The sequence below is a fragment of the Miscanthus floridulus genome, chromosome 18 (assembly GCF_019320115.1).
Source record: "Miscanthus floridulus cultivar M001 chromosome 18, ASM1932011v1, whole genome shotgun sequence".
In the NCBI taxonomy this organism is placed as follows: Eukaryota; Viridiplantae; Streptophyta; class Magnoliopsida; order Poales; family Poaceae; genus Miscanthus; species Miscanthus floridulus.
Genome location: NC_089597.1, coordinates 112,609,159 through 112,622,750, shown reverse-complemented (window position 1 = coordinate 112,622,750; position 13,592 = coordinate 112,609,159). Strand labels below are relative to the sequence as shown.

Below are 13,592 nucleotides of genomic sequence, written 5' to 3'. Positions count from 1 at the left end.
AACTGAAGATTTGAAGCAGCAAGCTAGCTAGCTGCCCATGTCATAATACATGAAAGCCACAAAAGGAGAATAACGGCTACTAGAAATTAAGCAACTTGAAACTAAAAGGGGGGAAATCAACTGCAAGCACTAGTGCATCATGATATAGCAATCATATAGGTCACACATGTTAGGGAAATCATAAAGAAGCAACTAGCAATACTAGGCTGATAGTACTAATATTAGGACACAGGGAGTGTCAACGAAAATCACCATCTTAGCTCAGATCTTCCTACCACGCGCGGCCCTCAGTAGTTCAGCGAGGACCAAGGGGCAGCTTGCCACCAGATGCGCGTAGCCATCAGTTGTTGGAACCAGGCGTTGCCCTGGGTCCTCGAGCTCAGGCCTCGACGGCGACGCGCCACCGACGAGGTGATCGCGGCGACTGAGTAACAGATGGAAAGATCGTGAGAGAGAATAATGCGCCGCCAAACATCGCAGCTTCTCCGGCCTCTATTGTTTCTTATTTATAATGATAGATGGGATCACGGAACATGTCTCCGCATATCCCCGCGCCACGCCGCACACTGTGTGCCACGCCGTTTCACCGCGACGCGCACCACGTGCTGCGGCATACGTCGTGACGCCTACCGACCGAGAACTCCAGATCGTGTCGTGCCCAAGCACGCCTCTGGCCACGCCCAATCTGCTAACTCGACTAGACTCCTATAACTTGACGACTTAACAACGAAATCCTAACCGAATGATGCAACAGTTTAGCTAACAAAACACCCCCTAAACCTGTTGCAGACGCCTAATTCATTCCTCAGCTCCAAAAACCTGACACGCCCAAGCGCCTTGGTGAACATATCGGCCAACTGATCAGCAGTTCCAATATGATCAATCTCCACCTTTCCTTCTTCAATGCACTCACGCAGGAAGTGATACCTTGTATCAATATGTTTGCTCCTGTCATGATGCACTTGATTTTTGCTCAGTGCGATCGCGGACATGTTGTCCATCAGGAGCTTAACCGGCTTCTCCTTTGTTCCCATCAAGTCGCCCACTAGTCGGCTCAACCATATCCCTTGACATGCTGCTGCAGCCCCTGCAACGTATTCGGCTTCATAGGATGACAACGCCACGATCTTCTGCTTTTGCGAAGCCCACGTGACCAAGCTCTTACCGAGAAAATAGACAACCCCAGTAGTGCTCTTCCTATCCTCTACATCACCGGCGAAATCACTGTCACTAAACCCCAGCAAAAATGGTTTTAGTTCAGAGTTTCTTGCATACTTGCAGCCAAACCTCACGGTTCCCTTCAGATACCTGAGTATGTGTTTTACTGTAGTCCAATGTTCTTTGCCTGGAGCTTCCATATATCTACTCACAACACCGACCGCGAAGGCTATGTCCTGGTCTAGTGTTGACAAGATATCTCAAGCTCCCTATGATGCTTCTATATGCTGTAGGATCCACAACTTCTCCCTCATTCTTCTTGCTGAGCTTGAGCCGAGCCTCCATGGGTGTTGCACAAGGATTGCAATTTGTCATTCCCACAGACTCCAAGATCTTGGTTGTGTAACCACTTTGGCACAAAGTGATCCCATGTTCTCCTTGCTTCACTTCTATTCCCAAGTAGTAACTCAACAACCCAAGATTGCTCATACTGAATTTCTTCTTCATTTCCTGCTTAAAATTTTTAATGTCACTGACATTTGGCCCGGAAATGATTAAGTCATCGACATAAACCCCGACAAGCAAGAGAGACTCCTTGTTGCTCCTCTTGTACATAGCATGTTCGAGCTTTCTCTTCACAAAACCAAGAGCTATCAGCTCCTTGTCAAGCTTCGCATTCCAGGCCCTAGGTGCCTGCTTTAAGCCATAGAGCGCCTTTTTCAATTTCAGTACTTTTTCCTCCATTACCCATGTTGAAATTCCGGAGGCTGTTGAACATAAACTGTTTCAGTTAAGTCTCCATTCAAGAATGCCGACTTGACATCCATATGGTGTACTTCCCATCCACTTTGAGCTGCAAGCGCCAACAACACCCTTGCTATTTCAATTCTGGCAACCGGAGCAAATACCTCATCGAAATCTACTCCATGTCTCTGAGCATAGCCCTTTGCCACTAACCTTGCTTTATGCTTGACAATATTACCTGTTGGATCTTTTTTAACTTTGAAAACCCACTTTAACCCAATGGCCTTTTGATTTGCTGGCAGATCACTAACCATCCATGTCTTGTTGTCCTCAATTGCCTTCATTTCAGACTCCATGGCCTGTCTCCAGCAACTCTTTGACAACGCTTCCTCAACTATAGCTGGTTCCTCAGAGGCGACCAAACACAAGCCACTGTACTCAAAACCCTGAACTTCATCAGTGGAATCAAGCAAATCGGGTATCATTCTGTACCTCATTGGAATGCCTTCTGAATCAACCGAAGCTCCTGTCGGTGGTGTCGCCCATTGTATCTGCGGTGCTGACTGCAGTGTTGATCCCACAATTGACCCGGTTGGCGTGTGAGGTGGCGTACCCGGAGCACCCCCCTTCTGATGGAATTGCTGCAGCAGGTGAAGACGGCACTCCCGCATCGAGATCCTGTGTTGGCTCTATTGCTGGACCGTGAACAGTGCCATCCAGCACTTCATCTGTATACACGACTGAGAACTGTGGTGCCAAGTCGTTCTAGCCTGCTGCTTTCTCCTCCCAATTCCATCTTCTTTTCTCATCAAAAATCACGTCCCTAGTCACTATCAACTTCTTGTTGACTGGATCATACACTCTATAGCCTTTGGTCCCTGATTCATAACCAAGGAACACCCCCGGTATCGATCTATTTGCCAGTTTGTTTACACTCGGCCCTATACGCTTTACAAACGCCGTACAGCCAAACGTATGGAGGTGCCGCACACTCGGTTTTCTCCCTGAACCAAACCTCAAACGGAGTCCTGCCATTTAAACTCTTTGTTGGCGACCGATTCAACAAGTAGACAGCTGCTTTTACTGCTTCTCCTCAGAATTTTCCCAGCACACTCATACTCTTTAACAGACATCGAGCCATCTCCACGACAGTTTGATTGTGTCGTTCCACCACTCCATTCTGCTGTGGAGAGTATGGCGTTGTGGTATTTTGCTTGATCCCTTGTTCATTGCAGTAAGCAACAAACATACCAGAATTAAACTCACCACCCCGGTTAGTTCTGAACGCCCTCAGACGATGGCCTGATTCAACTTCAGCTCCCACTTTTATCTTCTTGAAACTGCTCAGCGCTTCATCCTTGGTTGCCAACAATTCCAGCCACATGCAGCGGCTGTGATCATCCACGATCAACAGAAAATACAATCTTCCACCTGGTGTAGGCGGTGTGATCGGTCCACATAGATCACCATGAACCAGATAAAGGCCTCCACTAGCACGGTATGCCGAAACTTGAGGGAAATGAGTGTGATGCTGCTTCCCAAGTGCACAACCGTTGCAAACTTGTTCAACTTGACTGATTGTTGGGATTCCCTCCACCATCTCTCTTACACCGAGATCATGAAGTGATCTAAAGTTGAGATGCCCATACCGTGCATGCCATAGCCAAGCCACTTCATCCATCTTGCTTAGTAGACATACAGGTGAAGTAAGATTCACTTTCATGATATACAAGCGATTTTTCCTCTCCGCTCTAATTAACACTCCACGCTTTTCTTGTCCACCCTGCTGCCGCTCAAACACTTCCAGAATACCGTGATCGATTTCAACCCGGCATCCCCCTTCTTTCGAGCTGACCAAGGCTAACAATATTGCACTTAAGAGATGGAATAAAGTATACCTCTGTGAGGACTCGGTGGTCGTTGTTCTTTCCGGCGATCGTAACAGCACCGATCCCATGAATCTCCACTGTCGACCCATCACCGAACTTCACTGCGCCCCAGACCGTCTCATCCAAAGTCGCCATGGCTTCTCGGCGCCCCATCATATGGTTCATGGCGCCCATGTCTAGTACCCACGCTCCTTCGTGGTATTCCGCCGGGAATACGCGTTCCTGATTCAGGAACACACGTTGCATCACCGGCGTGCTTAGCCTCTTGATTTTGCAAACGTGCGCCACCATTAGAGCTGGTTCTGCCTAGACATTGGCATGATGAGCAGCCTCTTGTCATTCTTCTTTTTCCTTCGTTTTGCACTCTTTTGCAAAGTGCCCATAGATTTTGCACTTGCGACATCTACCTTTCCGCCGTGGGGTTCCCATCGACGTGAGCTGCTTCCCACCGGAGTCACGCGCATCACCGCCACCGCGTGCCCCAGATCCGGATCGCTCCTTCTTCACATACTGCCCGCCGCCTTTGCCTCCAGAAGACAAGGTCGAGTCCGACGAAGCGTTGTTTATTCCTGGCTGCCCACTCCTCTTCTGTTAGGAGAAGTTTGCCAGTCTTCTCTGTCACCTGCTCCACCGAGGGCTCAAACCTCTCTTCTGCTGCCCGAAGATGACCCACAAGCTCCTCGATCGACAGTTTCTTTAGATCTTTGAACATCTCAATCGCCACCGCGACTTGACTGTACCTAGACGGCACCACACGAAGGAATTTCTTCACCACACGTACGTCGGTGATGCTCTCCTCCCCAAGCCCTCGCAGATCCGTGACGAGCTTTGTGATGCGAATCGCAAAATCATCAATGGCCTCACCCGGCTTGAATGCGATGGATTCGAACTCAGCCAAAGCTTTTGGGCGTTGACCTCCTTAACACGATCTGCTCCAAGACGCATGGTCTTGATTGCCTCCCATGCCTCCCTCACTATTTTCTTGTTCAGGAGCATGGAGTGCATCTCTTGTGGCACGCGCGCGAAGCATGGCACCGAGTGCCAAGCGATCTCGACGTCTCTCCACCTTTGCAGAATCGGCTTCATCAACATGCATCCCTAAAGAAACATCCCTTCCAGATTGCACTGGATGTGAGACGACCACTCTTGATAATTCATACGAGTCAGCAGCGGCCATACCAAATTCCCCGTGGCTTGATTGAATGCCCGGTCCATGGATTCTTTTTCACTCGAGGTGCCTGAACCCATCTCGACGATGCTCGAGTTCGATGCTCTCCTTTCTTCAACGTTCCGGCGAAACCTTCAAGCCGGCAACCTTCTCCAAACACTCACCGCCACCACACGCCTCCTCTTTCGACAACCACCGGCTCTGATACCACTTGTTGGAACCAGGCGTTGCCCTGGGTCCTCGAGCTCAGGCCTCGACGGCGACGCACCACCGACGTGGTGATCGCGGTGACTGAGTAACAGATGGAAAGATCGTGAGAGAGAATAATGCGCCGCCAAACATCGCAGCTTCTCCGGCCTCTATTGTTTCTTATTTATAATGATAGATGGGATCACGGAACATGTCTCCACATATCCCCGCGCCACGCCGCACACCGTGTGCCACGCCGTTTCACCGCGACGCGCACCACGTGCTGCGGCATACGTCGTGACGCCTACCGACCGAGAACTCCAGATCGTGTCGTGCCCAAGCACGCCTCTGGCCACGCCCAATCTGCTAACTCGACTAGACTCCTATAACTTGATGACTTAACAATGAAATCCTAACCGAATGATGCAACAGTTTAGCTAACATCAGTTGCCAAGACAGCATCAAGAGTTTCAGGCGATTTGGTGACGAACTCAATACACTTGGATTTGAGCAGCGAGCAGTGGTGCTGCTCGGCGAGAGCCAACGTCATAGCCGCTGTGCCAATGCCGATGCCGCCAGAGAGCTTGCATTCGCATATCTGCTTGAGCCTGTTCAGCCCATACCTGTTAAATTTTTAGAAGTTAATTATAATCTCGTATACACATGGTGATGCTATTGCTATAGTACTGTAAATGTCGTCATATTGTGTAATCTCGTATACACATGATAACCCATTCTGAAAGTGAAAAGAAACCTTACCTGTCAGCAGCTACCAGGAGGTGCTGAACCATGGTCGCCGCTGCCTGAGGCTCCTGGTCACCGTCGAGCTCCGGAGCCATGTCAGTGTAGATGAAGTGAAGCATGGACTTGAACACAACGGCCTCCATGTCTTCGATCACCACAGACTCGGAGCTTGTTTCATCCATGCCTCCAAAGAACTCGACCTTGAAAACCGGGGACCTTGCAGCGAGTATGGCCTTGTGGGCGGCAAAGGATTCCTCAGAGACATGAAACCTCCTTCCTGGCTCTGCAAGAGCTCACCGAGGTGCTTGTGCAGGTCCGAGGGTGGGGGCACTGGCAGGGGCTGCTCCCAGGGACGTAGCCAGCGGTGGGGCTAGGGGGGACTTCAGCCCCCCTACCTATCCTGAGCACGTGGAGTTTTTCTAAGTTCTCTCTTAAAATTTTATACATACATGTATTAGGTAGGAGGGGCTAAGGTTAAGAGAAGATAAAAAAATCTCTATTCTTTTGTTCAGCCCCTCCTAAATTTTTTTCTGGCTTCGTCACTGGCTGCTCCTCATCATCTGCTCCTAGCACGGTGATTGTGCATTCCACGGTCAGTGAGTCATTCACGAGATAACCTGATGATGGTACCTCGTGTTTCAGCATGAGGAGAACTTCAGGCGAGCATTTGGAGCGACGGTCAAATACATGGGACACACTCTTCTCTTCTCTTTGGAGGGATTGAGATGCTGGCTGGGGCTTACAAGCCGGCAGCTCAGATTTGTTAGTTGATCTCCACCAATTGGCCCACCCTGGGATCCGCGCCCTGATCGGGGGCGCCCAACCATAATATGGTTGGTGGGCCCCCATCGCACAGCGTCATAAATAGGAGGTGGGGGCTGGGGCGCCAAGCACGAGGTTCACCTAGGCCACCTAGCACCCCACCTACAGTCCTAAACCCTAACCGATCACAGAGAGGGCGCTGCCAGCGACGGGAAGCGCCGCCACCGCCTCTGCATCACGTCGGAGGGCTGCTACAACGCCGGGCTGCCCTACGACCTCTACACCAACCCCTGGACGACACCGCTACTGCACCGTCGCCTTTCACCACCGAGCGCTGCGATGGCCAGCCCGTCTTCCTCGAAGGCGGCCGATGGTTTGCACCCCCTTCACCCCTTTCTCTCTCACTCTATCTATTAATCAGTAGATGTTCTAGGACTCACGGTTTATTCCAAAAGCAAGTAAACACGCTAGATCTATGGCTAGTATCCTATGTTAGGACCATCAATGGTATCAGACGCCTAACTAGGTGTAAATCTAGCCTATCGGATAAGAAAACCGAGTAGCAGCATTTAGAAGGATATGATAGATTCGGTTTTGGATCTAAACAGAGGGTTCATCGAACCCTAAACCCAAATTGGGTGAAGAAAAGCAGTAAGAAAGGGTTTTGTTTTTGAAAAACAACTCAAACCCTAACCCTAACACGCGCGAACCGCTCGGAGAAGATGAACAGTAAGTAAACCCTAACCCTAATCTCGATCCTAATCCCATCCCCAACCCTAAATCGGATAGATCCGAGAAGAAAAGAAAGAAAGATGCCAAATCAGAGAAGGAAAGGGAAAGGGGAAGGGCTTTAGAAGATGGCTTACCTCGCCGCTGCACCGCGTTGCTGTTTTGCCGGCACGTGGGATGAAGGCCGAGTCGTTGCTCGTCAGGTGAGTGTGAGCTCCGTCCAAGGGCGCCACCGCTAGTCCGCTCGACGGTGGCACGCTCACCCGCGTGGGGAGCACGCGCGCCGGCGAGGGGCCCGGCAACAGCGCCATGGTCTCTCTCTTCGCTCTCGCTCTGTCACTCGACCGCCGCTGCGCTAAGGAGTAGAGAGGGGAGCGGCAAAGAGAGAGAAAGGAAGAATGCAAATGTGATAGGGTTTCGGGGGTGGCCGTGGCGCCGGGGGTTTTGATCTCCCGAAAATGATGCCTGGCCGTCGGATCTGGATGGACGGCTGAGAGCGTCTCGGGCCATCGATGTTCCATCTGGATCTGTGTTTGATGAATTCCGCTGACCCCACCATGGTAGAGGTGGCGGAATAGCCGTCAATCTTGAGCAGCTGCACCGAGCGCACGGCCTCAGTGACAGTCAGATTCTTGCCGTCATGTTCCATGGTGGAGGCCTCTCAGTTAGCACAGAGTAGAGGAGATAACAGATAAGATCCAGAAGATTCTCCGAGTCAATATGAAATGAATTCGAGGGAACCTGGTTTAACTTCAACTGCAACGATAAAAAAAATCTCTTCAGCGATCTATAAAACTAAAATGTGTCGAGTTCATCGGAAAAAACAAACGGTTAACTAAATAGAGTTGAAAAAAAAATCTGGGGGCTTGGGGGGTTACCTTCACGGCTTCACACCCTCGGGCGCCAGCGAGGACTCGACCGGCGGTGTGCAATGAGATGGATGGCCGCCCGACCTCACTAGCTCGTAGGTCAGGGTTGACTGGTGGCAAGCGGCGAGGAATCCATCTGTGCCTTGTCGTCAAACTCGTCAATGGGGAAAGCAAGTGGGGAAAACCGGCGTCAAAAGTAGTACGCCCTGTTCGGCTGGCTGGAAAAACGGCTGATTCTGATGCTGATGCTGATGCTGATGCTGATTTGTTGTGAGAGAAAAACATTGTTATTTCGCTGAAACGGTACGCCTGATAAGTTCAAGCGAACAGGGCCGTAGTACGTTTTGCACATGGCTCCCACGCCTTTGCCAGTGGTTTCGTTTTTCGGTTCCCAAGCCTTCTATAGGTTGGAAACAATCAGGCTCGTCTTATCTCATCAACTCTCACTGTCTCAAAATACGAGTCTTTCTTAAGTTTGATTAAATTTGTAGAAAAATATTAGCTACATTTATATCGTTAAAAGAAATTATTATAAAAATAGATTTAATGATCTATCTAGTGATAGTAATTATTTCCTCCGTCCCCAAAAAACTATAATTGTAGGACTGGAGAGGGATACCAATGCAACACGACAAATTACTACAATACGCCTATAAATTGATCGTAATTATTGCACTTGCACACCCACAGAATCTGGCACTACAAATTGTAGCCGGTACCAGAGGGAAATATTTACACGTGTCATTACACACATTGGCACAAGTTTTGACCAGAAGACTCTAGTGACGACACATCAAAATAAACAAAGCTTGGCCAACTAGTGTTTGTGGCTCAGAATCAAATAGGCGGAATACAAAATTTGAACCACCGCACCAGGTGATTTCCCGCCTATGCCACCCCTCGTCCCTTCATATAAGTGCAAGACACACAAGATCGTGGTCAGTGATGATAAATTTCTACCAAAGCTATGTTACTTGTGATTGCACTAAGCTTTGTCAAATTGTTTGTGACCCTTGTGTAGATTCTTTTCATGCTTTTAATTAAGATCGTGGTCCCATACACTCCACTAAAAACATCCTTTCCTTCCACACTATAAGTAAACAAAAACATGTCATCGACTTAGCCACCAAATGCGAATGCTCCATGTTATCAGTTTTATCAACCTCTAAATTTTTATCTTCAAATTTGGAGAAAGGCATGAGCTATGCAAAAACAGAAAAGAAAACAAAGATATTTATGCTCCAAAAATAAATTAAGGAAAAAATCCTTCCTTTTTGAGCATGATGAAAAAATGTGGGAAAGAAAGTGAGGAAGAAAAGAAAAGGAATAAAAAGATAGTCATGACCTCCAAAGATATCAAAACAGAGGACATAGATCAAATCGCAAAAAGGAGTGTTCACTTTCATATTCAAGTAGGATCACACACTTGCACTTCTCGATCTAATTGCATGACTAGTTTTCTCCGATTGGGTTTGATTTTTGACTTAGCAAAATATGTGATGCCAGTACTGGACCGTCGGTGTGCGGTGAGAACGTGAGATCGACGGCCGCCCGACCGTCGGTGTGCGGCGCAGGTCAGTGTTGACCGGCGAGTGATGAGGAATGGCGTTGTCGTCAACTCGTCAATGGGGGTAAAGCAGCGGGAGTGGGGAAATCCAACGTCAAAAGTTTTTTTTTTTTTTTTTAAAAAGAACCAACGTCAAAAGTAGAGTACGTCGCACATGGCTCCCCCAAAGCAACAAAAGTAGAGTACTCCGGCTCTGCTGCCAAAGCATTTTCGAAAGGAGACATAAGTGTACGCCGTGACGTTTAAAATTTATCCACGAATCTATACCTAATATAACGGAGATTTCAAATTTATCCAGCAATCCATACTCCCTCCGTCCAAAAAAAATTATGCAATTCTCGGTTTTTGAGAAGTCAAATAATTTAAACTTTAACTAAATTTATATACAAAATACTAACATTTATATTACAAAATAAATATCTTTAGATTAGTTATAGAATATATTTTTATAATAAATTTATTTTAAGACATAAATGCTAATATTATTTACTATATATTTGATCAAATATGAGCTAGTTTGATCAACATGGTTTATATAATTACATTCTTTTGTGAATAGAGGGAGTACTAAATTATAACAAAAATTATGTCTTCCTTCTCGCAATCTACGTGTCTATCCGTCTATCACTTTGAGGATCCCCACTCTTATTCTTCTCGCTTTGAGTTTAGAGTTGCAAAACCTTTGTTAACGTCACACCGCTTATGTCATGTTCTAATAGCCGGTCCTCATTCACACCTGTGCATATGGCTCCCCTGTCACCTTTCAAACTCATAACATGTGAACATAATAACTACCCATTTAAGTTGAATCAATCTACTGTGAAATTTCCATATATAATTAATCATTTATTGCACAAACATTTATTATGAGGTTTGGAATTTATTTTACTTAGGACTTGTTTGGCTACACTCGTATTCAACTTAATCAACATATGTTGGGTTAAATTAGGGTGAAAATTAAACAAACTTACACCCTAATCCATCACAACACGTATGGATTGAGCTGAATACAAGTGTACCCAAACAAGCCCTTGAGACAAGGTCAATTAAATCCAATAAAAACAGCTAGCTAGCTTATTATCATTAGCATGAGCACAAGCAACAAATTATGTATCGCTGCAATGCATATACATGTTTTTGGTCTTATATCTTTACACAAATTCTATTGCACGTCCTATGGCATGTTTAGGGCCCCTTTGGAATGCAGGAATGAGAAATCACTTGAATAGGAAAAATACAAGAATAATACAGAAATGCATATGCAATCCTAAGGAACTGAAACCATAGGAACTATGTAGGGCTCCTTTTTTTGAACCGAGGGAGATCCCCCATTTCCATTAGAGACATAACGGAAATACATCATCCAGATAAAGTGTTAGGAGAAGCAAGCTAGAAATCTAAGAAGCTGTCTACGAGGATTACCCAGCTCTACTCGCAGCATACCAACGCCCGTTTATCAACCAGAACGCCCTAATCAGGCTAAAAAACCAACACTGTCTAAGTAACACGGCTAGAGGGATTACTACAGAAGTATCATCACAGCAGAGACCAAAAAAGACATCAGACAACCATCGCAAAAGAAGTCAGCCATCAATATGACATCATCACATGAGCCCTCTTTAGTCCTCCTGACGATCATCACTGCCCTCCTCTAGTAGCTGCACCAAGCCTTGCTTCGATTTCTTGTTCAGAAACTTCCTTGCAATCTGCATCATTGTATTGACGCCAGCCAGCAATATTTCCTTGTCTTTCGCCATGTACAGTCTGCCCAATAGCTCATAAGCGCGCAAGCATAACATACAATTATATAGGATTTTGGATAAGTTTGCCTTCAAAACATATCTTGTTCCTGGTTTTCTAGATGGCCCAACAGATGGCTGCAATTCCAAGAGTGTGAAACTTTTTCTCACCAGGAAGCCATGACTCACACCATGCCCAGCTCTGATTCAGAGACTGGGGAATGTTATTAGCACCAATGCAGGTAGCAATAGTCGCCCACACTGCTCTAGTCACACTACATTGAAAGAAAAGATGAGTAGCAGTTTCATCTATGGGACAGAAGTAGCAAGCTGGGTCTCCAGACCAATTCCTTTTTAACATATTATCATTAGTAAGAATTGCATTGTTCAGAACCATCCAAAGGAAGATTTTAATCTTAGCTGGAATCTTTCCTTTCCAAATTTTCTTTTCATAGAGACCATTATCATTAGAAGTAAGAGCATTATAGAGAGATTTAACTGTAAAATGACCTTTACCACCAAATTTCCAAATCACCACATCAGCAATAGATTTTAAAGGGCTATTAGCAGTGTCAAACATAATGTCATCCCATTGTAATTTCCACCCATCAACTAGCCACCTAGAAAAGGTAAGAGATTGAGGGTTCTATTTCACATCAGCCAAAGTAATATCCTGCTGTTGAGACATTTTGAAGTGATCAGGATAGAAATGGACCTCCCACTCGTGGCCATCGATCATGTTCCATCTGGATCTGGGTTTGATGAACTCCGCTGACCCCCACCATGGTAGAGGTGGCGGAATAGCCGTCAATCTTGAGCAGCTGCACCGAGCGCACAGCCTCAGTGACAGTCAGGTTCTTGCCGTCATGTTCCATGGTGGAGGCCTCTCAGTTAGCACAGAGTAGAGGAGATAACAGATAAGATCCAGAAGATTCTCCGAGTCAATATGAAATGGATTCGAGGGGACCTGGTTTAACTTCAACTGCAACGATAAAAAAAAAACTCTCCAGCGATCTATAAAACTAAAATGTGTCGAGTTCATCGGAAAAACCAAGCGGTTAACTAAATAGAGTTGAAAAAAAAATCTGGGGGCTTGGGGGTTACCTTCACGGCTCTTTGCCGAGTGTTTTTATGTTTGCCGAGTGTATTCCCTCGGACACTCGGCAAACAAACTCTTTGCCGAGTGCTGAAAAAAAAACACTCGGCAAAAAAGACATCAGACAACCATAAATTTATTTGTACCAGTTGTGATATATTGGCAAATCCTGATATCAAACCCAATGACTGCCAAAATCTTGGCTTGCCCAAGTTTTAGCAACTACATTTTGGCCATCAAACAATCATTGGCTCGTAGTCTTTTAGCCAACCAGATCATCCTCCTTCTGTAGGCTAATTTGACAACTTGGCTACTGCCACCAAGATGAATTATTTAATTAGTGGGTTAACCCAAAAGAAAAGGCTCAAATAGTCAAATTATTACCAAAACCAATGACTTATCCAAAACATAACCATCGTTTATTTTCCTGCTGCTCTGCTGCTAGCAGCAGCCCTCCTAGTGGCGGTTTCGTTCACTGATACTCTGATAGCGCCGTACGTGGCTCGCTGTGCTGCTCCTCGTTCCGGTGACTCTTGGGGTCAGCATGCATGGCACCGGAACTGGCGAGCAAGACTGTGACGTGCGATTGCTGCGGCGACCGGCTGGACGGACTGTGCGTCAAGCCGAGCAAATACAGTTTTTCCTATGCAAGTTATCTGAAACATGAAACTTTGATGCAGGAAATGCACATGATGGGCACTTGTACTGTAGTTGAGTGTGGTGCTGGAGCACCTCATCTGGTCCGTGGTGTCTGGTTTTTTTTTTTTTGTCTGTTTCCACTTAAAAAACTAGGCCGACCTTTGTTTTCATTTTTGTCTACTAATAAAAATTACGACAAAGCTTTTACCGTCCTTTCGAAAAAAAAATCTGTTGCAGAAATGAAAAATTTAGGTATGGTAGGTGTTTAGCTCTTAGAGAATTTCGAAGCATTCAACATC

The 13,592-nt window shown here is 46.5% G+C and overlaps 1 pseudogene; it reads right to left on the bottom strand.

Annotated features, from left to right (window-relative positions):
• Positions 1-261: 261 nt before the first annotated feature.
• Positions 262-12,433, bottom strand: LOC136519535 (BTB/POZ and MATH domain-containing protein 1-like; annotated as a pseudogene).
• Positions 12,434-13,592: the final 1,159 nt, after the last annotated feature.